The sequence below is a fragment of the Pleurodeles waltl genome, chromosome 10, assembly GCF_031143425.1.
Source record: "Pleurodeles waltl isolate 20211129_DDA chromosome 10, aPleWal1.hap1.20221129, whole genome shotgun sequence".
Taxonomy (NCBI): Eukaryota; Metazoa; Chordata; class Amphibia; order Caudata; family Salamandridae; genus Pleurodeles; species Pleurodeles waltl.
Window position 1 is genome coordinate 243364490 of NC_090449.1, and position 26040 is coordinate 243390529.

Consider the following 26040-nt stretch of genomic DNA (forward strand, 5'->3'; position numbering starts at 1 on the left):
TGCTGGCTTTTAGTATGGTATTGAGGCTGGAGATCTATGTAGCTTCCCAACTGTATTTCCTGATACTGGCACCGTCTAAACTTTTCCTCCATCAGCAGCCCCAGAATGGCAACAAAAAGCACTGGGAGTATTTGGCAGTGTGAAGGGGCTCGAGCGCTTGATGACCTCAGTTTCCCTGCAAGATGATCATGGCCAAGAATCCGCTGAATGACTAAGATGAGGAAGAAGCATGACTGGTAATCTTGGGTCTAATAACAAGTGTATATAGTGGTTACTTCCTGCATCATGCCCCCAAAGAGGGCACTAGACAAAAGTACTTTTTGAACATTATACATCGGATGCGGACAACAATGTGGTCCCCTGTTTCTCTACCTTAACTTAGGGGGAATCCCTCCTCTGCGACTTCATAGAGGAATTAAATCCAGAGCATTGACTGTTAATAGAAATGTCTCCTCCGTGAAGGAGATGTTTAAAGATATGAAAGCAACAGTGACCCAGACTGAGAAAACGTCCATGAAATGGAATTTCAAATCCAGAGTTGGAAACCAAGGTAGGGTCACAGGGGGAGACCACCCATTCCTTTAAGGATTTTCTAAATGTTGCATTTACTTATGTGGTTAGGTTGGAGTGTAGGGTCAAGCACCTCGTTAACCCTTATAGGGATGCTAATGTTGGATTATTAGGTGTGACATCCTGTGTGACAGTGTGGACACCTGGAAGCTCTTTTGTCACAAATTTTGAGGGTGCGCGTCTTGACGGTTTGCCAAAAGCACTTTGAAAGTATGCAGGGTGATGAGATGATCAACTAGAGTTACAGATATGAAGAGGGTTCGTGCTGGGACTGTCATAATATAGGTTGGGGGAACCTTGCATGGGTAACATTGTGATTAACACTGCAGTCAAATCTAAGGAATTAACATTTAAAGGGTGTAAAATCCTGTTCTTTCCAGGGATCATTTGTGCTACACTGAAAATAGACTAGAAAAACAAGTAGTTAGAAAGGAAATGTTGGCCATCCACCCTAAGGATTGATATGGTTCCCAGCACAACTTCGAGTGCCCCACAAAAGAAGTATTTCTTTTGCTTTTCTCAGCCAAGAGCAGACCGAAACTTTCTGAAAGCTAGAAAATTAGAGCATGCGCCCATGGACCCAGTGATCCCGGACTCTTGGTCTGCATTAGGGTTTTATGTTTATTCTCCAAATTATGTTGATACCCCTCGATCAGCAAAAGAAGAGAACAGACACATATCTTGTGTTTTGTGTTTGTTTTTTCATACACCTGTCCTCCTATGTTCCTTCTTAACCCCCCGAAATTCTTCTTTACCATTGTGTTAAAAAGGCTGAGTTTTTTCTTTATTGTTCTTTATCTTGGAGCACTTTCACATTACCATAAAGAGCAAATCTACATCTTTTGACGCAATGTGTGATATTTCTTCTTCTAATCTGCAACCATAAAATGTTATTGCATTAGAAGCAACAACATTCTTTGAGTCCGTAGGTCAAAGAGTAGATGATAACAAAGAGGAAGTGTAAGCATATTACACAATAAATACATATTTGAACAGCTTATGGAAGTCTTTGCCAGCACTCTTGACAAGTGCAAAGATTTAGGGATTTGGCTGGGGGTAAATTACATATTTATGACCTTACTGAGGGTATGATTGGTGCAGAGCTTGGAAGCTATGTTCGTCAGGTATGCACATCTGAACCAAATGTACATGTTCATGGGATAATTATAGAAGCAGATCACAAAGTGGGCCCTTGGAGACAAAGGAAAGGGGTAGATCCTGGAGATACAGAAATAAAGTTCCATTTGTTTCAGGTCAAAGAAAAGATCTGCAACGTGGCCCAGGTTTTGTACTTCATCGCACTGCAGGAACAAGTACTTAACATTTATCAGAATGTCACATCATTCATACTCCATATTTAAAAAAACGGAGTCAATATGCCAGTATTTACTGATTACATCAGATATAAATGGACTTATTATGTTGCCTTCTCTTTTCTTAGGAAAGTAAAAGCTACTGAATCTGTAGTGTGAAGAAGAAGATTCAGGTCATTCCAAACGTGGTTCTTTCTCTACTTCTGGGCCCAATTCATTTCAGAAAGTGAACAACTAACACAAAGACTCTAGACAAATGGAGAAAATGTTCCATCAGATAGAGAGTGCAATGAACAGTAGGTGTTTTTGGAGTAATATAAAAGAAGAGTCTTGTTTTCGCGGTGTCCGGTATCTTGAGTTAGATCTGCTCACCTATTCAACTTTAACCGTTGATGTTGATAAGGCTTATGATGGCTTCTGGATGTGGATTCTGATGGATATGGTCAGAGTAATGCATCTGTTCTTATTGATGTGTTTTTGGCGATTGAGGTTGTTGGAGGGAATTAGGTGGCTTAAGGCAGAGTAATAAATCAGTTTTCAGGTAGGGATGAGCTCAACAGTACAGATACACGTAGGCTCTCACCTAAGGATTGTGACTTTCAAACCCAGGGGCCCTAATCCCCTGGATAAAAGAGTCACACTTTAAAACATATGCTGATAGTCTAAGTACTGATATAGTTCTTATTGATGAAACATACTCATTCTAAGTGGATATGCAGAGTTTGCCTTCTGGAGCCTTTCTGATTCAGTTTTGTTAATGTGTTAATGAAAGAGAGAGGGGGTTATCGATATGCTATGAACAAATATCCCCTTCATTGAGGAAGGTCAGATAGGGGACACTGATGGAAGGTTCTTAAGGCTGAAGGGCACTGCAGGTTGCATTTTCCTAATTATATGTATGACTATGGCCCAAAAGAGGACATAAAATATTCTCAAATAATTGCTACCTGAGATATTTTCCCTGGCAGAGCTTGTGTGTTTAGGAGATTTAAATTCTTGATTGAGGCATAAAATATACATCCTGATTTTGAGGGTTTCTGTAAAGATATGTATAGCTCTTAAAAGAGGCATCCTAGCTGAAATTGCTCTAATTTACTGATGGAGAGAGATGCATTGTAAGGTTTGTGCGTCATACGTTAGGATAGACCGTGTTATTATAAATGGAAATTCAAGACCTATGGTCCAAATGGTGGAGTTAGGCCCTTAACCTTATTAGATAATACCACAGTGATACATGATTTAGCTCTCGTTATGAAGAAGCAAAGATCTAAAATGTAAAATGAATTTACCATTTCTGCTGATTGACAAATTAGTCAAAGAGGAAACGGTCGATATGGGGCTTCTTTCAAAAGCAAAACATTAGAGAATCATTTAAACCTTTATTATACAGATAAGAATGGCAAAGCAGGGGAAGCCGGAAACCTAGCTGGATGAGATAGAGTCGGTACCTAAACTCTTTTTCTTCAGAACGGACACCACAAACTCACAATCATTAGGGGACAGCTGAAGTCAATTTTGCCAGACAATACAGATTTTTCATTCTTTGTGTCTAAAAAACCATTTTAATGAAAAAGACAACAATCCAAATAAACTGCTTATAGCTAAATTGAAAGTTAGGGTACTAAGGATGATATTGGTGAACCTAGGTTAAGAGAGGATGACAAAGTGAGACCTTCAGGAGGTGTTAATATTAGCCCTACTCATCAGAGGAGGTACCTCTGGGTGACACCAAATCTTTTTTTATTTTGTCCTCGTACACCCCTGATTGAATGAACTCTATATTGTCCAAACGAGCAAACGGCCTCACTCACATATAGAGATGCGTACTCCGGGGGGGCCCGGGTCTCTCTCACTTGGTCTTAACACCAGTCCATTTGAGAGTTAAGTTGACCTAGCCTTTAATCATCGGACAATACTTAAATTAATAATGATACCCTATTGAACAGTGTTGTGCTGTACACCATTGACCCATAATCATGACCATACCTCCACCTTCCCTTCCCTATTTAGATCCTTAGTTGTTACCTCCCACCTAGAAATCCCATCAAGTGCACCAAACCAATCCATATATGAAGGGGGGGAGAGGATGTCCACTTACAACATATTGCCCACCTAGCCAAAATTATCGCATAACAGATTAATCTCTTCTTCACCCTACTCTTAACTTCACCTTCTTTCGGAGCACTAAAAATTACTAAGGGGAGACTTGGCAGGATCTGTTGCTCCACCACATTCGTGATAACCTTACAAACTTTTACCCCAAAACTTTGTACCAATGGGCAGTCCCAAAACATGTGAATGTCTGATGCTCTCGATAAACCCTGGGTTCCCTCCTCTCATCTTCGAGAGCTTCGCTGGTGTAACAAAGACTCTATGTAAAGTAAAGAGATGGTTTCTCATTAATGATGCTAATTTGACTCCCTTAAATACAATACGCATTGAATCTCCCCACCATCTTTATATTTGATCCGCAGGCATAACTTTCCCCCCCAAGAGAGTACGGCAAGCTAAATTCTCCATGCTGCGCCTCATCCAGGGCCCAATACCAACTAGAGACCTTCCCTACATTCGCCTGATTGTTTATTATATTATCTACAAACTGATTTTCTCCCCCCAACCTAGCTGGAACCTTCTGGGACCAACTCCTCAATTGTATGTACTTCAACCTTGACAAATTTCCACCCGTCCGTTCCATAAGATCTTGCCAAGATAATAACAAACCACTGCCGACTAACTCCCCCTAGTATTGGATCCCCGCTCTCTTGAGAGTCAAAGCTAGTACAGCTGTAAGAGATTGAGGTGTCCCCGGGGACTCCCAGACCGGTGCCCAAAAACTATAATACTCAATTCTTGCCACTTGCCGTACCCTATACCACACTTTAGCTGCATCCTGCAATATCTTCAGTCTCACTTTCTTGGGACCCCCAAACGTATACAAAAAGTATGTAGCTGCACCTTTTACTGTTGCTACCATACAGTTAAGCATTTCTCCAACCGCTGAGCGATCTGGATCAGAGAATGGCATTCTAACATTCCTAAGATGGAATGCCCATGCATAATATTGTAAATCGGGAAGTGTAAGGCCTCCTTTCTCCTTTCTTCTGCACAGTTTCTTCCATGCAATCCCAGAACATTTTTGTGCCCAAATAAACAAATTAACCTTTTGTTGACATAGGTAGACAGAGCCTACTATCCATTAATAATGGAATAGAGTTAAAAAGAAAATTCAACTTAGGCAGGGTCATCATTTTAAATCAAATTTACCCTCCCAATCACTGTAAGAGGCAGGTGTGCCCATCTTAACATTAACTTACTACATTCTGTTACTACAGACCTGACATTAACCTCTGCAATTCACTCCACCTCCTGATCTATTACCAAACCTAAGTATCTCATAGATTTTGTCGTGCGGCAATTATCGACCTCCAGGTTCCATACCATTATTTCTGTTTTATCCGGATTAATATGGTAACCTGAAACCCTCCCAAAACCCTCTGCCAAACTCAATATTGCTGGAAAGGAGTCAGATAAATTTGAAGTGTAAACTAAGAGGTCATCAGTGAATAAAGCAACTTTCTTCACCCATCCTTTACTGCTAAAGGGGGAAATTCTTGGATCTTGCCTGATCCTTCTTGCAAAGGGCTCTATATACAGATCGAACAACAAAGGGGAAAGAAGACAACCCTGTCTAGTGCCTCTAGTAATCTCAAACAGATCTGTAAGCCCCCCATTCACCAAAACCCTTGCCTGTCGTGCCTGGTAAATCAACCAAGTTGCTCGACAAAATTTAGTACCCAGGTTCTTCCGTTTAAGAACTAAGTTTAAGTAGTTTCAGGTAATCCTATCAAATGCTTTCATAGCATCCAGTGCTATAACTGCTAACGGTTCTTGATACGCAGTGGCTAAGTCAATAGCACCAATTAGGTTAAATGTTTGCTCATACATAAACCTATTCCGTATAAATCCTTTCTGATCTGGGTGAATTAATTCACTAATTACCCCCACTCAACCTATTGCCAAAACCTTAGCATAAATTTTATAGTCAGTGTTCAACAGAGATATAGGTCTATATGATTCACACCTCAGTGGAGATTTTCCTGGTTTTAAAATAAGAGAAATAGTAGCTTGAAACTGGTGGTGGAACACCCTCCTCAAAAATCTCTGAAAATAGTTGGACCATCTGAGGGATTATAGAGTCGCCCAATAACTGATAGAATTCAGCCGGGATACCATCCGGTCCTGCCGCCCTCCCCTTACTACTCTTTTTAAGAATTGTCCTCATTTCCACATCCATAATAGGTCTGCTTAAATATGACTGCTTGACCTGCGTAAGATGGGGGAGGACATCCATATCTAACCAATTCTCAGCTGCCTTGGGCTCTACTTCCCTACCCTCCCTATATAGAGACACAAAAAACTTTAGGAAGGCCTCCTTTATGTCATCAGGGGATGTCAATCTGACCCCGGAATAACTATCCACAAACTCATCTATATTGCCCCAGACCTGATTTTTCCTAATTTTCCAGGCCAGTAATTTCCCCATATTATCTCCAATCTCGAACTGAGTCTGCATGTTTGCCTCCCATCTCTCCTCTATTTTAGCCTGTAAAACTGACTCCAACTGCTGCCGCCAATCCCTTCTCTTTTTATTCAAGGACTCCTCATAACCCCCCTTCTCAAATCTAAGTCGCACAACCGTATTTGCCTCTCAGTACCCTCCAACTGATCCCTATACTGCCTTCTTCTATAGCTAGCAATACTTATAATCCTCCCCCTCATTACTGCCTGATAAGTATCCCACACTACACCTATAGGACCCGAACCGTAATTAATTGTGAAGAACTCCTTGGTATCCTTCTGAAGCCGGCCTATAATATCCTCTTCTAACAGTAGAGTCCTATCAAGAGTCCACCTTCTCCCGCTCATCTCCAGAGGGCAATTCATCTTAAAATCACTGCAGCATGATAAGAATAATGTGCAGGAGAATAAATAATATCCTTTACTAAACCGCACCCAGATGTATCTACTAAAAAAGAATCAATTTGTGACACATGGCCGTACTTTCTATTGTGAAAGGAGAATTCCCGGTCCTTCCCTGCTCTTACCCACCATAAGTCACATAATTGAAACTCTTTCATCATTAATTTAAGATATTGTTGAGATTTTGGTGTATCCGCGGACCTAGAACTGGCTGATCTGTCCAACTTATTATCCAGGACCACATTAAAATCCCCAACCATAATAACCAGATCCATGCAATCCAAGAGATTCGCAAAAACCCTCTGCAGAGGTTCTATATCATCACAGATAGGGCCATAAAACCCTACCAATGTGAATTTTCTTCCTTCCAACTGGAGGGTAACCATAAGCCATCTACCTGACTTATCCGTTTTGGCTCCTATCAATGATACATTTACCTGCCACTTAACTAAAATCGCTGCCCCCTTGTATTGAAATTATGATCCGTACAAACATAGTGTTGGGTCCATTGTGACTGGAGAATGAACTAGACATCTCCTCTTTGGTTAGATGCATGTCTTGCAAAACTATTATATGCCCTGGACATTCCCTGAGCAACAACAGAATTTTTCTTGCCCTAGCCTTCACCCTTAAACCATTAACATTCCAAGACATTATTTGAAACGCCCCCTCCCCCGACCCTCTAAAACCCTACACAAATGTGTGTAAGTGACCTAAGGTGCATAAGGACATTTTATAGCTTCCTCCCAACCAACCCACCTTTGGTGCAACCCCCACCCCTCTAGCCCCCACTGTGACCCCCTCCCTTACCCTCCCTACCCTCCCCTCCCTACCCTCCCAACCCGGGGGAACCCCCATCCTATTGACCGACCCTTACCTAAAAGACTTTGCATTGCCAAGTTGTCTAGTAAGAAAAGGAAGAATCTTGATAGAGCAATTAAATGGCTGAAGGTTAATAAAGCTGCTGGCCCAATTGATTCCTTCTTTGTCTTTATAAACTTTCATTGTGCCTACCTGGTCCTGCTACATTTCATTGTGCCCACAAGCCATGAGTTATTAAATTTGTGGATATTGAAGGAAAGGGCAACACTCTGTATTGGAGACCACCTAATAGCTGTTATTTCTAGGAGTGGGCATAACTTGCGTAATTCAGTGTAGTGTAATCAAACGAAAATACCAAAGAATTCAGCGAGATTACACAGAATTACGTGAGAAGATTAATTCTGCATTTAGCACTATTTCCCATGTCCAAAATGGACCCCATGCATTTTGCCCTAAGAAAGAGCACTGAATGCAGGAGAACACGAATAGCGAGCAAGAGCAGCAACTCACACTCTCTAAATGTGCTTTTGCAGTAGGATTCTTGCCCCCAAATACACGAGTGGGTGTAATTTCGTAATTGTGTGTAATTTCGTAATTATGTGTAATTCCACGTCAAGGAGTGAAAGAGAATTACTGAAATTACTCAAATTACTTTGTCGTAGTTCAAATTCCGCGAGGCATAGTTATTTCAAAGCTGGCTAAGAACATCTCTCTATGTGAGGTATATAAATCAATAGCTTAGTTGAATGTTGATGCAAAATTTTACTGTAAAGTTGTAACCGCATGCAAGGAACAACATCTTAAGGTAACACATCTAGATCAGTCTAGATTTGTAATTGGAAGACAGGGGATGACAATGTTTGCAGGTTTTAGACCTAATTGATATTGCTAAATGGCCAAGAGCTGCCTTGAGTCGTGTTTCTTTAGATGCAGAAAAAGAGTATGATTGGGCCTTGTGGATCCTTCTAGCAGAAGTCCTACAAAGATGCAGCTTTGGTTCTAACTTCTTAAGCACTCTATGACAGCCATAAAGTGAGGGTTTGTCTTGATTGGTTCAACTTTGAATCACTGTTGTTGAAAGTGGAACAAGATCCTCTCCCCTTCTGTTTGTGCATTCAATCTCTCCTTGCACAAGCCATTAGACATGAGGATGATATAAAAGGGACTTCTTACACCAAGAGAGACTATATTGTAACTCTGACAAAGGATGTTTTCTTTGTTGCTTGGTCCAATCCTGAAGAGCCCCTGGCCAATCTCTCACAAGAAATAGATTAAAATGGTGAAATGTCAGGACTCAATGTTAACAGTTAATAGCTTCTGCTGCCCTCCCCATCTCCTCTGGCTGCTGCTGCTGCCTCTGCTTTTTCCCTGGGATGAACTGAGAGCCTCCTGACTCTCAGTTCGAGGCCCTCCTCCACCCGCAGGCTCGTCCCTGCGCCTCATCCCTGGTGGACTAGTGGCCATCACAAGTAAGTATTTTCTCTCTGTCGCCCTTTCACTTTTGCTTTTCTCCCTTTTCTCACTTGTTTTTCCTTTTCTTTTCCATCTCTCCTCCTTTCCTCTGACCACCCCTCCAGCACCGCTCCGGCCCCTCCGGCCCCACCCCCCACCCCCGCGAAGCACCTTTCCCGCACTCCCAGCTGACCACAACCCCTGCCTCCTCCCCCAACCCCTCCGCTTCTTAATTGCGGCCACAGCGTGGATGCGCTGCTGGCGCACCAAAGGCAAGCCTGGCTGCGCCCGGCCGCACCATGACTGCGTCCAGCGCCAGGAGGAACGCTGGATCTCCATTAAACCACCCCTTGGCCTGCCTCCGTTATGAATCCGAGACCCTCCTCTGCCTCAACACTGGACGTCTTAGCAACTGTTGCATCATCTCCCCCAAAGACACTCACGGACCTTTCACCTGCAGGAACTGCAACTTCAGTGCCAGCCTCAACAAACTGAAGGTACTCTCGAGACACAGAAATACCAACAACCTCCACAACCCCATCAACTGCCTGCTCCTGAACATCCGTTCCCTCCGCAAACACGCCACCGAACTCTGGGATTTGATCAACACCGCCTGACCAGACATCACCTTCCTTACCGATACCTGGACCAGTCCCAGAAGAACAATGCACCACCGTGGAACACCTTCATTTCCTGGCCCACTCCAACCACAGCTCCTCCATACGCGGCACCCTTGTGTACAGGCCACCTGGCCCCTGTCCAGCTTTCATAGACGATGTTGTAGACATTGCTACCCCCAGGCCCTGGCGTCAGAGGACTACCTCCTCCACGGCGACCTGAATTTCTACCTCGAGGACCACGTCGATCCAAACACCACCGCTGTACTCGACAACCTAGCCACCCTTGATATCAGACAGCTGGTCTCTGCACCTCTACACAGCGCAGACACACACTGGACCCCATCTTCACCTCAAGCACCCGGATCACCATCGAGACCATCTCCACCCCAGACTGGACCGACCACTGCTGCATACACTTCACAATCACCGCACCCAGCAGCCGCACCCGCACCCCCAGGACCATCCACAGGAAATAGAACAAAATCCTCAACGAGCAACTCACCTCATCTCTCGCCAAATCCCTCCCTCCGATGACGCTAACACAGCAGCACGCAATCTCCATGCATGGATCACCAAATGCACCAACACTCTAGCCCCCCTCCGGCTGACATTGGCCAAACGAGTACCTAAGAAAGCCAGCTGGTTCACCACTGAACTCCAAGAATCAAACCGTACTCACAGACGTTTAGAGAAAAAATGGTGAAACAGCCAAACCAGCGAAGACCTCACCTCCTTCAGAGCCAAAACGGCCGCCCACCGCTCTTTTCAGTCATCAACAAGTTCACAGATCCCCCTCCGAAGCCACCAGCATCCCCTCATCACAGGACCTCTGCGACAAACTCACCACCTTTTTCCACCACAAGATCCAGGACATCTACAACAATTTCCTCCCGGAAAATCCTGGCACCGGAACCTGTGACTGATCCACCCCTGCAGAAGCCACCCCGGAGCCCCCACAGACCCCTGCCCACAACACATATACATCATAGCCAGTGCATTCATCACACCCGAGCTCTGGAACATAATGAACTGCTCCATCAACACTGGCACCTTCACCGAGCAATGGAAACACGCCAAAATACACCCCCTTCTGAAGAAACCGGACGACCCATCAGAACTAAAGAATTTCCGGCCCATCTTGCTGCTACCCTACTCCACCAAATTACTGGAGAAAGCAATAAACGCACAACTATGGAATTTCATTGAGGCCAACAACTCCCTGGACAGCTCCCAGGCCAGCTTCCACAGCATGGAGACAGCCCTCCAGGCAGCCACCGACAACATCGCTCATACTCCTCAACCTCTCAGCAGCCTTCGACAGTGTCTCCCACAGCACTCTACATACCAGAATCCAAGACATAGGAATCCGCAGGAGAGCCCTGGAATAAATCTACTCCTTCCTCTCCGGGAGGACCCCTACATTCAGACCCACAGGAGTCAACTGCGGAGTCCCCCAAGGATCCTCACTGAGTCGCACACTGTTCAACGTATACATGGCCCCTCTCACAGCCATTGTCAGAAACCACGGTATGAACATCGTGTTATAAATGCCGATGACGCACAACTCATCATTTCCCTCACCGAAGCCCCGGACACGGCCAAAAGGGACTTCCACTCAGGAATGGAAGCCGTCGCCACCTGGATGAGAGAAAACTGCCTCAAGCTCAACTCCAACAAGACTGAGCTCATCATATTTGGAAACGCCACCTCAGCTTGGGACAACTCCTGCTGGTCACATCCCTCAGTGCCCCCCCGCACGACTGAGCACGCCTGTAACCTAGGCATCATCCTTGACTCCTCCCTATCCATGACCTGCCAGGTAAACTCGGTCACCTCCTCCTGCTGGCACACACTCCGCAATCTTTGAAAGATCTTTGGATGGATCCCAGCAGACTGTCGCAGGACAGTCACCCACACCTTAGTCACAAGCAAGCTCGACTACGGCAATGCCCTCTACGCCAGCACCTCGACTAGAAACATCAAAAAACTACAACCCACCCAGAACGCCGCCGCCAGAGTCGCCTCCCACGCCGAGAACACATCTTCCACCACCTGAGGACCCTCCCGGCCAAGAAACAAATCACCTTCAAGCTACTCACCCACACGTACAAGGCCACACAACACAGGACCAGCCTACCTGAACCACACTTGCCAGATCCTTCCGCTCTGTCCAGATGACCCTGGCCACCATCCCTCGCATTTGTAAAACCACTGCCGGAGGACAATCCTTCACTAACATCACAGCAAAGAGCTGGAACAACCTCCCCCTACACCTCAGACAAAGCCCGTTGCTCACTATCTTCAGGAAGAACCTGAAGATGTGGCTCTTTGGATGAGGCCCGTCAGCGCCTTGAGACCCTCACGGGTGAGTATCCACGCTTTACAAAAACTGATTGATTGATTGTTTGAACAGTGGCAAGACCGTGATACTAAACCTAACTCTACCCCTAAAGAAACATTTCAGCTTTAAAACACTTTGATCTTCAGTTAGGAATTGACCACTTTGTGCTACTTATGTGTTCATTATGTTAATGACTACTGCACCCTGTGCATACAGCCATTTATCTCAAAATGTTTAGAGCAGTTTTAACAGTAAAATGTGTTGGTGGTCTAAGATGCCCATTTAATAGTTGGCAGCCTCCTCATGATGTGTACAAATGATGAAACATTAGTTTAAACTGCTATTTCTATTGTAGCGTTTCCATTATATACCTTCAACAGGTGAAAGAGAATTGTATGAGTGAGGCGTGATGATTTAGGCTCCTTTCTGCTGATACAGTAGATATGTCCTAAACTAATAGGATACTGGGAGATGATGCAGAAATAAATTAAAACCTGGATAGAATGGCGGTCTTTGTGACTGTTTTTCTGCACTTGGAGTCCGCAGATTCAAAGGGGTGGGTACCAGGGTAGAGATACTGGACGGTTTAAGTGAATAAACTGTGTAAGAGGGACTTGCTGTTGGAAACTAATATTGGTGTATTGCCACATTCTTTCCAGAGTGTTTGGGGTGGGGAAGGTAAAGGGGAAGCTTTTCTTTGATGAGAAGGGCTTTTACAAATACTATTTAACAGATTCAAGATAAAAAAGGCATGTCCAGAAAACCAGTTCTTAGCAAGTTATGGTTGAGCAGTTATCTTGTGTCAAAACGTCACTAAAAGTATGATTAAGATAAGAGTATATTTGTGATTTATAAAATGCAAATGTAAAGAAGTAATAAAAACGTGGTCTTTTGGATAATGTTGGACGGGAGAAACATCCACCTAAAAACAAAACTCTCTAGCAGTGACTAAGGATTATGTGTGGTAATAACCGACCATGATGTATTTTGTGGCACGATTATAAATTTACTACATAATCTGCTGTATGATCTGTAGATTCCAATAAAAGAGTGTCTTACTGGCCACCTTTTACCTTTTTACTCTACTTAGGCACTAAAGAAGTACGTTTGTCACATAACTGGTGTAATCATATAATGGTATAGCTATAATTAATTTTTCAACGTACTTTTCTTTACGCCATGATCAAAAACCCTTCCTATTATGTTTCGTTTTTGTCATAAAAAATATTTTAATCTGCTTTGTTTACAAATTAATAGCTGTTTCAAGAGTGTACTCATCAAACACAGGTCTTTTGTAATATCCGGTGTCTCGAAACTTTATAAATTTCACCCAGTGAGACAACAACAAAATAAATATTTAATGTAAAATATTGCTCTGTGGGCTATTTGATGTTGGATAGAAATGGTGCCCTTAGAATTACCATGGGAATACATAATAAACCTGTCTCCGTGTTCCAGGAGACAGGTTTGGAAAGCAAGCTGGGATTCGCAGAATAAAAGTGGCGCACTTTTAAAAGAAATGTGCACGTGTATGTTTGTGTTCATGTATATGTTTTATAGAGAGTGTTTTAGTCTGGAAGGTGGGGTGGGGCTACTACTGAAAGTGTTTCTTTTACTGCATTTAAATAGTGAATAATATTTTCAATAGGTTTATTGCTGTATGCTGAATATTTATAATTTTCTTTGTAAAGAAAACTGTGTGTTTTATAAAGCATTTAGATATTTTTCCATTAATTTATATTCATGTTCACAGTGCCACATGAGTTAGATCTTTTTAGACAGAATCTGCTGCACAATTACACTTTAAGCACATACTTTATTATATTGTGCTCTTTTTCTGTACATAATTCATTCATCCCTGACACATAATGTGGCCCTGAATTGCTGGATTATTGATCTGACCTGATTACGTTAACCCCTGGTGACGGGATGTGTCTTGTATGTATGGAATATGGGTGCATGTGTACTAGGTGAACTAAGAGACCTGATTACTTTTGGAAGGAGAAAGGAGCCCTAACAAGACCTACCTACTTGAGCTGTAACCTACGGGCCTAAACTGCAATAAAGAATGTACTTGCTGTCTGAATGGCTCCTGACTCTTGTTGAAGACCCTGCCCTTTAACTATAACATTTTTGGTGACAAGTTTTTAGAAGAACCCGGGTGGAGGTGCAGCAGGTCTCTGGTCGCAGCTGGGAACGGGTCCTGACAGAGGAGACCTGTTTAAAGATGGAGAGAAGCCTGGTGCCGCCCATCCTCAAGTCTACCTGCGTGAGCTGTCAGCATTGCTGCTGGGCAGGCGTATCCACAGATTGGCTGCTGAGCTCCAGTGGGCAGTGAGCACATGTTTAGGACCAGGACCAGAGGGAGTGCTCTGATCCTGCCGGCACAGTCACCAGGCAGCCTCGGCCAAGGCAAATGCAGCGAGAACAGAAGCCACCAACCTGCTTTCATGAGCAGCATTGAAGCAGGAGGAAAGTGCTACCGCTCTGTGTTTCACTGAGTTTAAGATAAAACGTCAGTCAGGATACTTGGGAGTCACTGTGTTTTGGCAAAGACTACTCTGGTTGGTAAAATGGTTGCACTCTAACTGCATGGTACATTGACGCTAAAGGACATCTCAGTGTGTTAGCGTCAACAGAGTGATCTTGGAAAGTATTTTTCAGGTAATATATACATGACAGTGCAAGCACATTTCCCAACTGCTGTTACCTACGAAGTGCAGGATGGAGTACCATTCTTCTCAGCACTTGTATGTAGTGCACAAGTGCATGTTATTGGAGAAAGTGCCTGCGAGCAAGTCCGAGGGAAGCTGCTTGACGTGTGTATTGGAATTGCAGTGAGATAAAAAGGGCCAATGGAGAACTATACTTCTTATGTCATTGTTGCAATGCCTATACTGTTAACAGCAAGAGAAAAGGGACTATCGCTGTCTAGGTCTTGTTCGGCAAGGCAAGCACAAGACAAGGCTGACGTCCAGCTTCATAAGCCTTGTTCAGGATAAACGCAGTTGTGAAGCTGAGAGGAGTGCATCTTAATAATATAAGTTAATATTGAATAGAGATGAGTGGAACTTGCTGTTCCTCTTTATTGTCTATGGCTCTGCTGTGGCTCTTTTAAAGCAGTAGAGTAGTCTGGCCTTTTGATGGGGCTGGCATTTCTAGACAGTGAGATCGTATTGATAAGCCACATGGTAGTAAACCTTAATGTAGTCAGGTGGCTGCTGGTATACTTGAGTTGAATATGTTCCGCAAGATGTGAAGGAAATGCATGAGTGTAGTTACAATACATGTGAAAATATGTATGTAGTGCCCAGTGTCAGTTTTCTAGGCAGGAAACATTTTTTGTTTGTTTGTATGATGGTCGATCAGGATGCTTGTTTTTTCTGTTACCATTGGAAAAAAAAGCTTGCTTGCATAATTTATTTACTTTTGTTTCATTTTAGATATACTGCATGAAGAGTGTTGATATAGTGCTTATGTTTTTATTTCCTTAATTGCAAAACAGTGTTGCCAGTGTTGGTATGGATAAGAGTCTGTTAGGTTCTCTAGGCATTGCCTGAGCCAGATGGCAGTTATGTGGAGATATGACTGCTGTAATACTATATGGATTGAAAGTATTCTGTAAACAAATGTAATTGTGCGTTCCTTTGTAAGACTCACTCACAGGAGGCACTCCTTTTATAGGATGAGAGGGGTACCCTGTTGCAAATGCTGAAGAACAGTACTCTAGTTTTGCTATTGCAAGGGTGAGGAAGAGGGGTACCAACCATTATACAAAAGACAAAAGTATTGTACACGTGTGTAGGATGATGTGGGAATTGGGAAAAATTGTTGTGTTTGATGTATCTCTCAAACACAACAATACAACAAGATTTAGGCCCCAGGCCAGTTGGTACACTGAGGAACACAAGCTGATGAGGCACCACTGCAAACAATTGGAGCACAAATGAAGAATGAGCCAGGACAATGCAGACGGGACACGTTCAAATCCGCTTTGAGACGCAACCACCAAATGATCCAGGCCATTAAATGCGCTGCTCTGGTGGACCACATCGATGCCAACAGAAGCAAAGAGACCTCCGGCATTATGAAAAATTTCACTTCACCATTGGCCACCTCCAACTCAATCACTCCTACTGAGTACCTCTACAACAATCCCTCTCAATTCTTCTGTGACAAAATCTCCGCCATTTACAGCAACTTCAGCCCCCAACTGAACCTGACGGACCTCGCCAAACACCTCCCGATATTATACACTTATCCAAAGAACCAATGCTAACCACATGTACTGTCATCACCGCAGAAGAAACTGCTGCAACTATGAAGTCCATCCACTAAGGGGGCCCCAGTGAATCCTTGCCCTCATCATGCCTACTCCAGAGGTTTGCAACCCATGAACACATGCTTAACCCCATGCTGAATGCCTCCACCTCTTCCGCGATCTTCCTAGATGCTTAGAGACACTCAACTGTCCTTCCAGTGCTGAAGAAAAGCTCTGCAGACCAGTCCGTATTCACCAACTATAGACTGATCTCTCTGCTATGATTCCCAGTCAATGTCTTAGAGAAAATCACAGGTAGACACCTTAAGGAATACCTCAATGAACACTAGCGCTTCAACACCACTCAGTCTTATTTCAGACCCAATCATAGTATGGAAACTGTCCTCATCGCAACCACAGCAGACATCTGCATGACTGAACAGAGGAAACATGGCGATCCTCATCCTCCTGGACCTCTCCATAGCAAGAGTAATGCAGAATTGCTGAAATTAAAATAATTAAAGTTTGCCCAGGCATAGTAAGAATCTCCAACTGTGGCGAAGCCAAAAAATCTTGCTTTTGTTAAACAAGCAATATCAAAACTAGTAGCTCTGGCTTTTTGTTACAGGAAGTGTTAAGCAACTGTTAGACACTTAGGCCCTCATTCTAAGTTTGGCGGGCGGTGGTCGCCGCCCGCCAAAATTACCCCGCCATTTGGCTGCTCCGCGGTCAGAAGACCGCGGAGGCCATTCCGACTTTCCCGCTGGGCCGGCAGGCGCCCGCCAAGAGAGCGCCCGCCGGCCCAGCGGGAAAGGCCCTGCAACACAGAAGCCGGCTCCGAATGGAGCTGGCGGTGTTGCAGGGGTGCGACGGGTGCAGTTGCACCCGTCGCGATTTTCACTGTCTGCTAAGCAGTGGCGGTCTGCTGCCAGTGGCATGGGCAGTGCAGGGGCCCCCAGGGGCCCCACGACACCCGTTCCCACCATCCTGTTCCTGGCGGGGAAAACCGCCAGAAACAGGCTGGCGGGAGGGGGTCGGAATCCCAATGGCGGCACTGCAAGCAGCGCCGCCATGGAGGATTCTCCCAGCTGGGGGAATTCCGGCAGGAAACCGCCAGACCCGGCTGGGCGACCGCGGCTTTACAGCCGTGGTCGGAATCCCAAATGAAGCACCGCCAGCCTGTTGGCGGTGCTTCCGTGGCCATGACCCCCTTTGTGTGTTGCTGCTGTAGGAAACTGGCTCTTTATATAGTGGACCAAAATAAAGTACACTGTGTAAAGAGTGAAAGCAATCCCTCAGAAGAATCATAGAGGCACAAATGACATCACAAATGCTCTCTTTTTGGGTAGTGTGGCCGAGCCTCTCTAAGGTGTTCTCTGGGTGCATGTATTAATAAGTAAATAATAAGTTAGAGTTTATTAATACGAGATGTTTGTTACCAAACATCCCTAGTGTCAGTGATGCCATCTTGTTGCTGGGGAACTCGTATTGGCCAGTGTCCAGCACATGTATTTAAAATGGCTTACTTCCACACTTACTATGTCTAAGAATCGACAAAGACAGAGTAGGGGCATATTTGCTCTTGTAAGATAAGCCCACACGTGTAATATAATGCACCCTGCCTGAGGGATGTAAGCCTCTCTGTAGGGGTGACTTACAAATATTACAGGCAGCGTTTTAGGGGACATGGCACACAGAGTGGGAGCCATATCATTTTTTCACTATTGGGAGCACGTCGTCATGCAGCCTGCAATGGCAGTCTGTATGATGTTGATGCTGGGTCCCTTAGAGTGGCACGAGTTGTGCGACAGCTCTTAGGGGCCCTCTTCAATACTCATGCCTTAGGTACCAGGGGTACCATTACTAGGGACTCACAGAGGTACTAAAGGCCTGGCCACTTGGGGATCAAGTGGCCAGGTGTCTTGTTTTGGGGAAGGAACATTGGCACTGGAGACGTGGTCAGCAGGAACCCTGTGCACTTCAGTCAAAGTTGCATAAAAAACAAGTAAAAAGTGTAAGGGGTCTCTGCATCCAGAACCCAGTTTCCTATGGCTGCCAGTTGTCATAGAATGAAAATACTACAAAGAAGTAACTTCTTTAGTTACAACTGTATTGATGCTGGGAGTAAGGTATTTTGGTTGAACCAATTCCATTAGCAGAGTTAAGCTAGAACCCTAGAAGACGATTGCTAGAAAAAGGAGTCAGAAGATATAGGCCCTCATTATGAACATGGCGGTCCAGACCGCCATGCCGGCGGTGGCGGAAATTACCGCCACTGGCATGGTGGTCTGGACCATCATATTATGAACACTGGGGGACCGCCACAGGCGGCCCTCTGCCACCGCCAGGCTACCGCTGCCAGGCAGCCTGACGATGGCAGAGTTCTCTATCCGACAGAGCAGCGCTGTTCCGAATAGAGAACCCATGTTCCTCCAGCCTTTCCCTGGCGGTTTCCCCTGCCAGGGAAAGGCTGGCGGAAGGGGGGCTCTGGGGCCCCCGTACACAGCCCCGTTGCGTCGGTCACTGGCCAATTTACGGGCAGTGATATGTGCGACGGGTGCTGCTGCACCCGCCGCTCTGTGGCATTGACGATGGCTCCATGTGGAGCCGTCGGCAATGTCCAGGCCCAGCATGCCACTGGGCCGGCGGGCGGAAACACTGTTTCCGCCCGCCGACCCAGTGGAATGTTTATCATAGGGCCAGCGAGTCTTCAACGGGCTGGCGGTCTGTGTTTAGACAGCCAGTATGAACACAGCGGGGAATCCCGCTGTGTTCATAATGACTCCCATAGTTTGCATTGTAAGTGGTGAAAGTAAAAGATGTGACCTGTATAATAATGCTTAGTAGCATACATGCCAAAAATTTTGGAAGATGAAAGTGGGAGATTTAAAAAAAAAAAATGTCAGGAGAATATTTCTCCCATTAACTTTTATTGAAGACGAGGCATTTTCAGGCAGGAGACAGGCGAAATAGTCATTTTTGGCTTTGGAAATCAGGAGTCTCCGTCCTGAACCAGATCAATTGGCATGTATGTAGTAAATGCTTTTGACTATGGGCCAGTATTTTCGGTGGAACTGTAAGAAAGCTTATCTGGATGAATGTTTTGATGTTGTGAGCAAAAAGCTGTTTATCCAATAAAATATTATCAAGACAGCAAAGTAAAACAAATGAACTTGCAAGTGTGAATAGTGAATAAATAGCCTTATTTTGCCATAAAGACAGGAGGTGCCTGCTAAGGAACACACCATAATCCAGCTACTAAAATATTGTCATGTCAATACAATAAATATCTGAAAGGAAATATCATAATAAGGAACTTAGGCCCTCATTCCAACGGAAGCACCGCCAACAGGCTGGTGGTGCTTTCCGGGCTATTCTGACCGCAGCGGTAAAGCTGCGGTCAGAAAAGGGGAACCGGCGGTTTCCCGCCGGTTTTCCCCTGGCCCAGGGAATCCTCCATGGCGGCGCTGCTTGCAGCGCCGCCATGGGCATTCCGACCCCCTTCCCGCCAGCCTGTTTCTGGCGGTTTTCACCGCCAGAACCAGGCTGGTGGGAACGGGTGTCGTGGGGCCCCTGGGGGCCCCTGCACTGCCCATGCCACTGGCATTGGCAGTGCAGGGGCCCCCTAACAGGGCCCCACAAAGATTTTCACTGTCTGCTTAGCAGACAGTGAAAATCGCGACGGGTGCCACTGCACCCGTCGCACCCCTGCAACTCCGCCGGCTCCATTCGGAGCCGGCTTCCTCGTTGCAGGGGCTTTCCTGCTGGGCCGGCGGGCGGCCTTTTGGCGGTCGCCCGCCGGCCCAGCGGGAAAGCCAGAATGGCCTCCGTGGTCTTTTGACCGCGGAGCGGCCAAGTGGCGGTTCCCGCCCGGCGGGCGGCGCGGGCCGCCCTCCGTAGTCTGAATGAGCCCCTTATTGAGCTACATCAATGTGGAAGCTAGGGGTAAAGTTCCTTTGTTTAACAGATTCTAGTGGGGGTGTAGAAGATATAGTTTGCTTTGCAAGAGGTGAAAACAAACTGGGTAACCAGAAAAATATTGTTTGTAGAAAGGGCCAGTATTTTCGGTGCAGATGAATAAAGCTTATGTGGGTGCATGTTTTTACTTTGTGAGCCCAAAAACTGGAAGCCAGGAGCATGCTATCAAGACAGCACAAGTAAAACAAATGGACCTGCAAGATTGATTAATAAATGTCACATGTCTGCCATTAAGGCAGGTTTTGCTTACTAAACAAATGTAATGGTACACCATGAAAATCAGATTGAAGGCAATGTTTGAAGTATGTTGTCCTAAAACCCACTCTCTCTGTATTACTTCTTACGTGTACATTTTTAGTGTTGGTAACATGCAATCTACCAGACAGTTAAAGTTGTCCGTAGCAATACTTAAAAGAGCATTGATGAGAAAAAAATAGATGTGTAGAAAGAAAGTGAAAAGAAAGGTTGGGAGGGGGAAGAAAGGTAATTGGATGAAAGTAGGGAAGAAAAGATCAAATGTACAAGGAAATGGTAGAAGGAGGGGTGAATTAATAAATATATGAAGGGTGAAAGAAAGAATAGTTTAAAGGGTGAACAAATGGAAGGGTGAAAGAATAGACAAAAGTTAGAGAAAGAACAGATGGGTGGCTGGATAAATGAAAGGGCAAAAAGATGAATGATTGGAAGAAAGTATGGTTAGATGGGTCAATGGAAAGATGAACAGTGTAAGGAGGGAAGTCTGAAATTATAAATGGATGAAAGGATGAAGGAAACTCAAGCCAAACTCAAAGGTAAAAGTTAAGAGGGAGATTTTTTTTACATGGTGGCACTGGTTTATTCAAAACACATAGATGTTCCTCGTATATTGAGGTAATTGTAAAATAGACTCGAAGAGGACTGTTGATTTTTCTCCGTGTGCCTTTTCTGTCATTATTTTGAGCTACAGCATCACATGGTCATCCAGCTTCCTACATTTAAGTGTGTCTGATAACTTTTTAAATTAAATAATAGTACCATACATGTAGGAAACTGGCTATCTATGTAGTGTACCAGTGTAAGGGGACACTATGTAAATAGTCCAGGATGGCCCTTGGTTTACAGAGGTTACAGTAATAATTCCAAAAGTTCTCTTTTGTGGTAGTGTGGGCAAGCAGTTAGGCTTATCAGAGGATAGTATTAAGCATGTATTTCACACACAGAGCCAGCAACTCAGACACACCCTGAATTAAAAAAAATCCAACACCAATGTGTAAAAATAACCCAGATTTTATATGAATTTAGACACTAAGATCATCGTAATCAGGTAAGTGGTTTTCGAGTTATCAGTTTTTAAGTCACAATAAAATACACTTATACTGCCGGCTGCAAGCTGTAATCTTAACTTGTGGGGAATAAACATGTACTGCACAGGGTCATTTAGCAAGGTTTTCTCCTGGACTTTAGGTGAGTATGCAACAAAATCCAAGGCAGCACCAACAGGCCACCTCTGGTGGCACTGGGGTGTCCAGGTGCAGAAGTGCATCGGGTGCCCTGTTCACTTCAATAGAAAACGGTCCTGTGGAAAAGAGGCTGCACGCTAGGACTGGAAGACCAGTCTGGCTGAACCCAAAGGGGGCTCAGGTCTTGAGGGTCTTGGGCACGCAGGGACACTGTTGGCCCATTTGAACTCGGGCTGGGGGTTTGTGTGCAGTGGTGCTTTATACAGTGGGGTCACCCTGCTGAAGGCTTTAGCGGTTCTTGGTCCCTGCAGAAAGAGGCTGTAGGTGGTGACTTGGGGACCAGTCTGGCCTAACACAAGGGTGGGCTCATCCTTTGAAGGTTTCAGGACCCCACTGGCACCGTAATTTCCCTTGGACTCAGGCTGTGGGGCTCGGGTGCAGGGGTACTTTGAGGCATCTGGTCGCAGTGGTCAGAGATTCACTCTGTGTCTTGGTGAAGAGGAGAAACAGGGCAGTGGGGCCACTCTCAATGCTGGCCTTGTAGATCCTGATGCCCCTCCATGTTAGGTCTGCCTTTGTTCTGTTGGAATCTGGGTTGGACCACCAATAAGCCTTGGATTCTGCAAGAGGTCCGGTACCCTGGGTATGGTGCCAGAAGACTCCGGGGGTCAGTGTCTTGAGACTTCAGCGAAGTGGCACAGCTGACCTCCTGCATACCAAACCATCTTCTCCTGGCTCATTGTTCCCTTGCTGGGCCTGGTGGCCAATGGGACAGAGTACCGTAGTTTTTGAATGCTGCCTACACATGCAGGGGGAGCATATCCTCTACTCCAAGGGAGATCTTTTCCAGTTGTTGAGGTGCTGGGCACTCATCGAAGGCTTTTGGGGAGGATGTTGAGCTCTTTGCGAAGTCTGTCCCAGCGACGGTTGAAGCAGCCTGGCAGTGTTTTGCACCAATCTTGGGTGCAGGTTTTCAGTTCTCGCTCTCCTCGTGTCCTTCTTCTTTCTTTGTTCCCAGTAGACCAAACATGACTTGATCTACTTTCTTGGTGTCGGAGGACACCCTAAATACTCATTTTAGGGCAGTTAACAGCAGTGAAGAGTAGTAGCAAATGGGCTAATTACCCTTGAGGACGCTCCGCCCCCTAGATAACCACTTCCTTCCTGTGGGGAGTGGTCATCACCCTGTCCCAGAGTTCCTAATTCCACCACACACAAGATGGTGGAAGTTTCCTTTTCGTGTTCACTTCAGGTAGCCCACCCTAAGGGTGTGACTAGCCTGACAATGAAACACACCACCTGACTATCTAATTTCCCACCTGTCCTGGTGGCAAATGGGTTTCAGGGTAGGGGGTTGTCTCTCCCAGGTCTGGGGGAATCTGGGGTCACATATCAAAGGTGGCAGGGACTTTGAAGTCCCTGTCCTTGGTATGGAAATGTACTAGTCATCCTGCTGGAGAAGATGTACCTCCTGCCAGAGCAGGCATTGTTCCTGACCTCTGAGAGTGGGGCTGTCACCTCTAGTTGGTCAGAAACTCAACTGTGGTGGCAGGCTTGTTAGTACCAGTCAGCAAGCACACTTGAGGACTAGTAGGTTTCATGGGGTACCCCTAAGGTGTCCTCTGGTTGCATGTATTAATAAATCGAACACTGGAATCAGTGTAGGCTTGTTAGTACGAGGTGTTTGATCCCAAACACCATAGTTTTCAGTGAAGCCATTATGTAGCTAGGTAACTGGACCAGTGCCAAGAACCTACCTTAACATGGCTTCCCTGTTTACTTTCAATATCTCGCAATATAACTAGACATCACAGGGGCATATCTGCTCATGCAGATGTGCCCTCACATGTATTCTAATGCGCCCTGCCCTAGAGATCTTAAGGCTTGCTGTAGGGGTGACTTGCATATAATACATGCAGTGATTTTGGCATAGCACACAATGAGTGTGGAATGTTGTTTTTTCACTCAGATCTTGCACCCTGACATGCAGTCTGCGAAGGCAGGCTATGCGTAATTTGTGTGTGCGTCCCTTAGGCTGGCAGAAGATATGCTGCAGCTCTTAGGGGCCCTCTTTAGTACCCTTACCCTTTAAATACCAGGGATACCATTTACTAGGCACTTACATGGATGCTAAAGTCCTGTGCCAATTGCAAAACAGGTGGGGAGATCTGCAAAGAAGTTCAGTTTACTACAATACACATATCAGATCAAATGTGAAAGTGAAATGTAATTGTATATGAAACTCATGAATTTAAATTTAGTCTGGTGCGAACTTGTTTCTAAATGATATTTTGTCATAGTTCGAAATTTGCTAGTTTAATATAGATCTGAAACAGGGCATCTACGCATTGATGACCTTGCCTTGAATCTTAGTGGCAGCGATGTGAAACTGAGGAATCCTTTGGCTGATAATTAATTTTCATGGCATTATATACTATTATCAATCAGTCTGATGGAATGGTTACTTTCAGCGCTTCTCGCACCAGATGGTCTTTGCTTTGAAGTATCAGGGAAGGGGACCGCAGGGCTGTAATGGTTCCTGACAGGAAGATAAGGACGGTGCCCACGTTAGAGAGGGAGTGCTATCAAATACCCTACCCTTAATCTCGCAAGGTTTGGCTATGTCACTCTTTAGTAAAATTTTAAGTACGCAGCATTATAGAAATGCTAAAATTGGTGCCTTGGTGTCTTTAACATCACACCAGCCGGGCCTACAGAACCTTTTAGCAGTTTTGGATGACAAAGATATAGCCAAATTAAGTGAAGAAGCAAACACTTTTCTTGCACTAATGTTTTCTGAAAAGAACAAGTCAAGCAGAGCTCGGCAAGCCAGTTTCCTGACCTAGTCCCAAGGCTGGGAAGGTAATATGCCTGTAGGAATGCTGTAGCTTCCATCTTTTGGATCACCAAGTGCCAGGCATCTATATGGTCTGGAAGCTAATGGTCTTGAGTCCGAGGTTGCTAAACAGAACATGTGACATAGAAATCAACAGCAAACTGTTTTGGAGCTTTGCACTGAAATACTGAGAAGCCGAACATCTGCAAACAGAAAGGCACCAGGAGTGAGGACACTTGTATGTCATATTCTGAAGGTCTGGAAGCTGGGAACCTCATGAACAACAAGCATTTGCAATGCAATAGGTCTCACATTCACTCAAGTTAGAGCTATTAGCGTTGTAATTCCTAACTGAACTTTTCTTGCCACATAAATTGAAAATTTTAAGTAAAACATTAGTTGACGTATTCGAGCTGATTCAAAATGCCATGGCCACCTTGAGCGTGAAGGAGCGACAGAAAAATAAAAAGAAGTTCGCTCGCAGTCAATCGTGCAATATGTACATGTAACAGCAAAGCATTTATCAATGATAACAAAGGATTTTTTAAAGACACGCCCATGAACGAGTGATAGTGATGGGCGTGCGTGGACGTGTTTAAAAGCCCACAATACTTACAACAGGCCAAAGCGCGTGGACGCTCGACCGAAATTCAGCTCATCCCATGTGATCGTTCTTGTGTTGTCTGTCTAAAATGTGTGGTTATGTCTGTGTTCTCAGTCTCAGCCCATTTTAACAATTCTTTTATCAAGATTTCAGTCTGTGGTGCCACCGTCGACTTCCAAGACATCTCTATTTGTCTTTTAGCGAGGTTCAACGCCAGGCAGCGTTGATCCGGCCTACTGGGCAATCAGGCAGTGGCTGTCGGACTGGTCTGACAGGAACAAAGAAAATGAGGTCAATAGTGAGGATGAATTGTAAACCTATGGTAATTTGTCACAATAGAGACATTAATTTGCATTAAATCACATTGGAAATGTGACTCAACCACTTATTGCTCAATGTGATTTATTAAAACTGCCACCGATATATATGTAGATCTCTAATTCTTTCACATTCTTATTTGTGAAAATATTACAAGATCTCTGGAGACAAACGTATATACAAACACTTACATATATAGCAAACATGCATTATGTGCAAAATACTAAAAAAAAACTTCATCCATTCCTTATCCCACGGTGTAAGCAAGCCACCTACTAATATGGAAATGAGTCACATATACAAATGTTGCCTTTTCTCTCTCCTGGTTGTGTTTTATTATACTTATTTAGGTATCGGGTTTTATTTATGATGGGAGTATGTATGTTTTATGAAATGTTTTATTTCATGTGATTTATGTATTTTGACGTTGAAAGGCTTTGCCATCATCAGTAAACTAGAGCTTGTTGGCACATGTAGTACAATAACTCACCCGAAGCATCTTGGTG

At 44.7% G+C, this 26040-nt stretch overlaps 1 protein-coding gene across 4 annotated transcripts in view; it reads left to right on the forward strand.

Annotated features, from left to right (window-relative positions):
• Positions 1 to 26040, forward strand: part of LOC138261395 (transmembrane protein 180-like) — a 177041-nt gene that overhangs the window by 21305 nt on the left and 129696 nt on the right. The window lies entirely within an intron of this gene.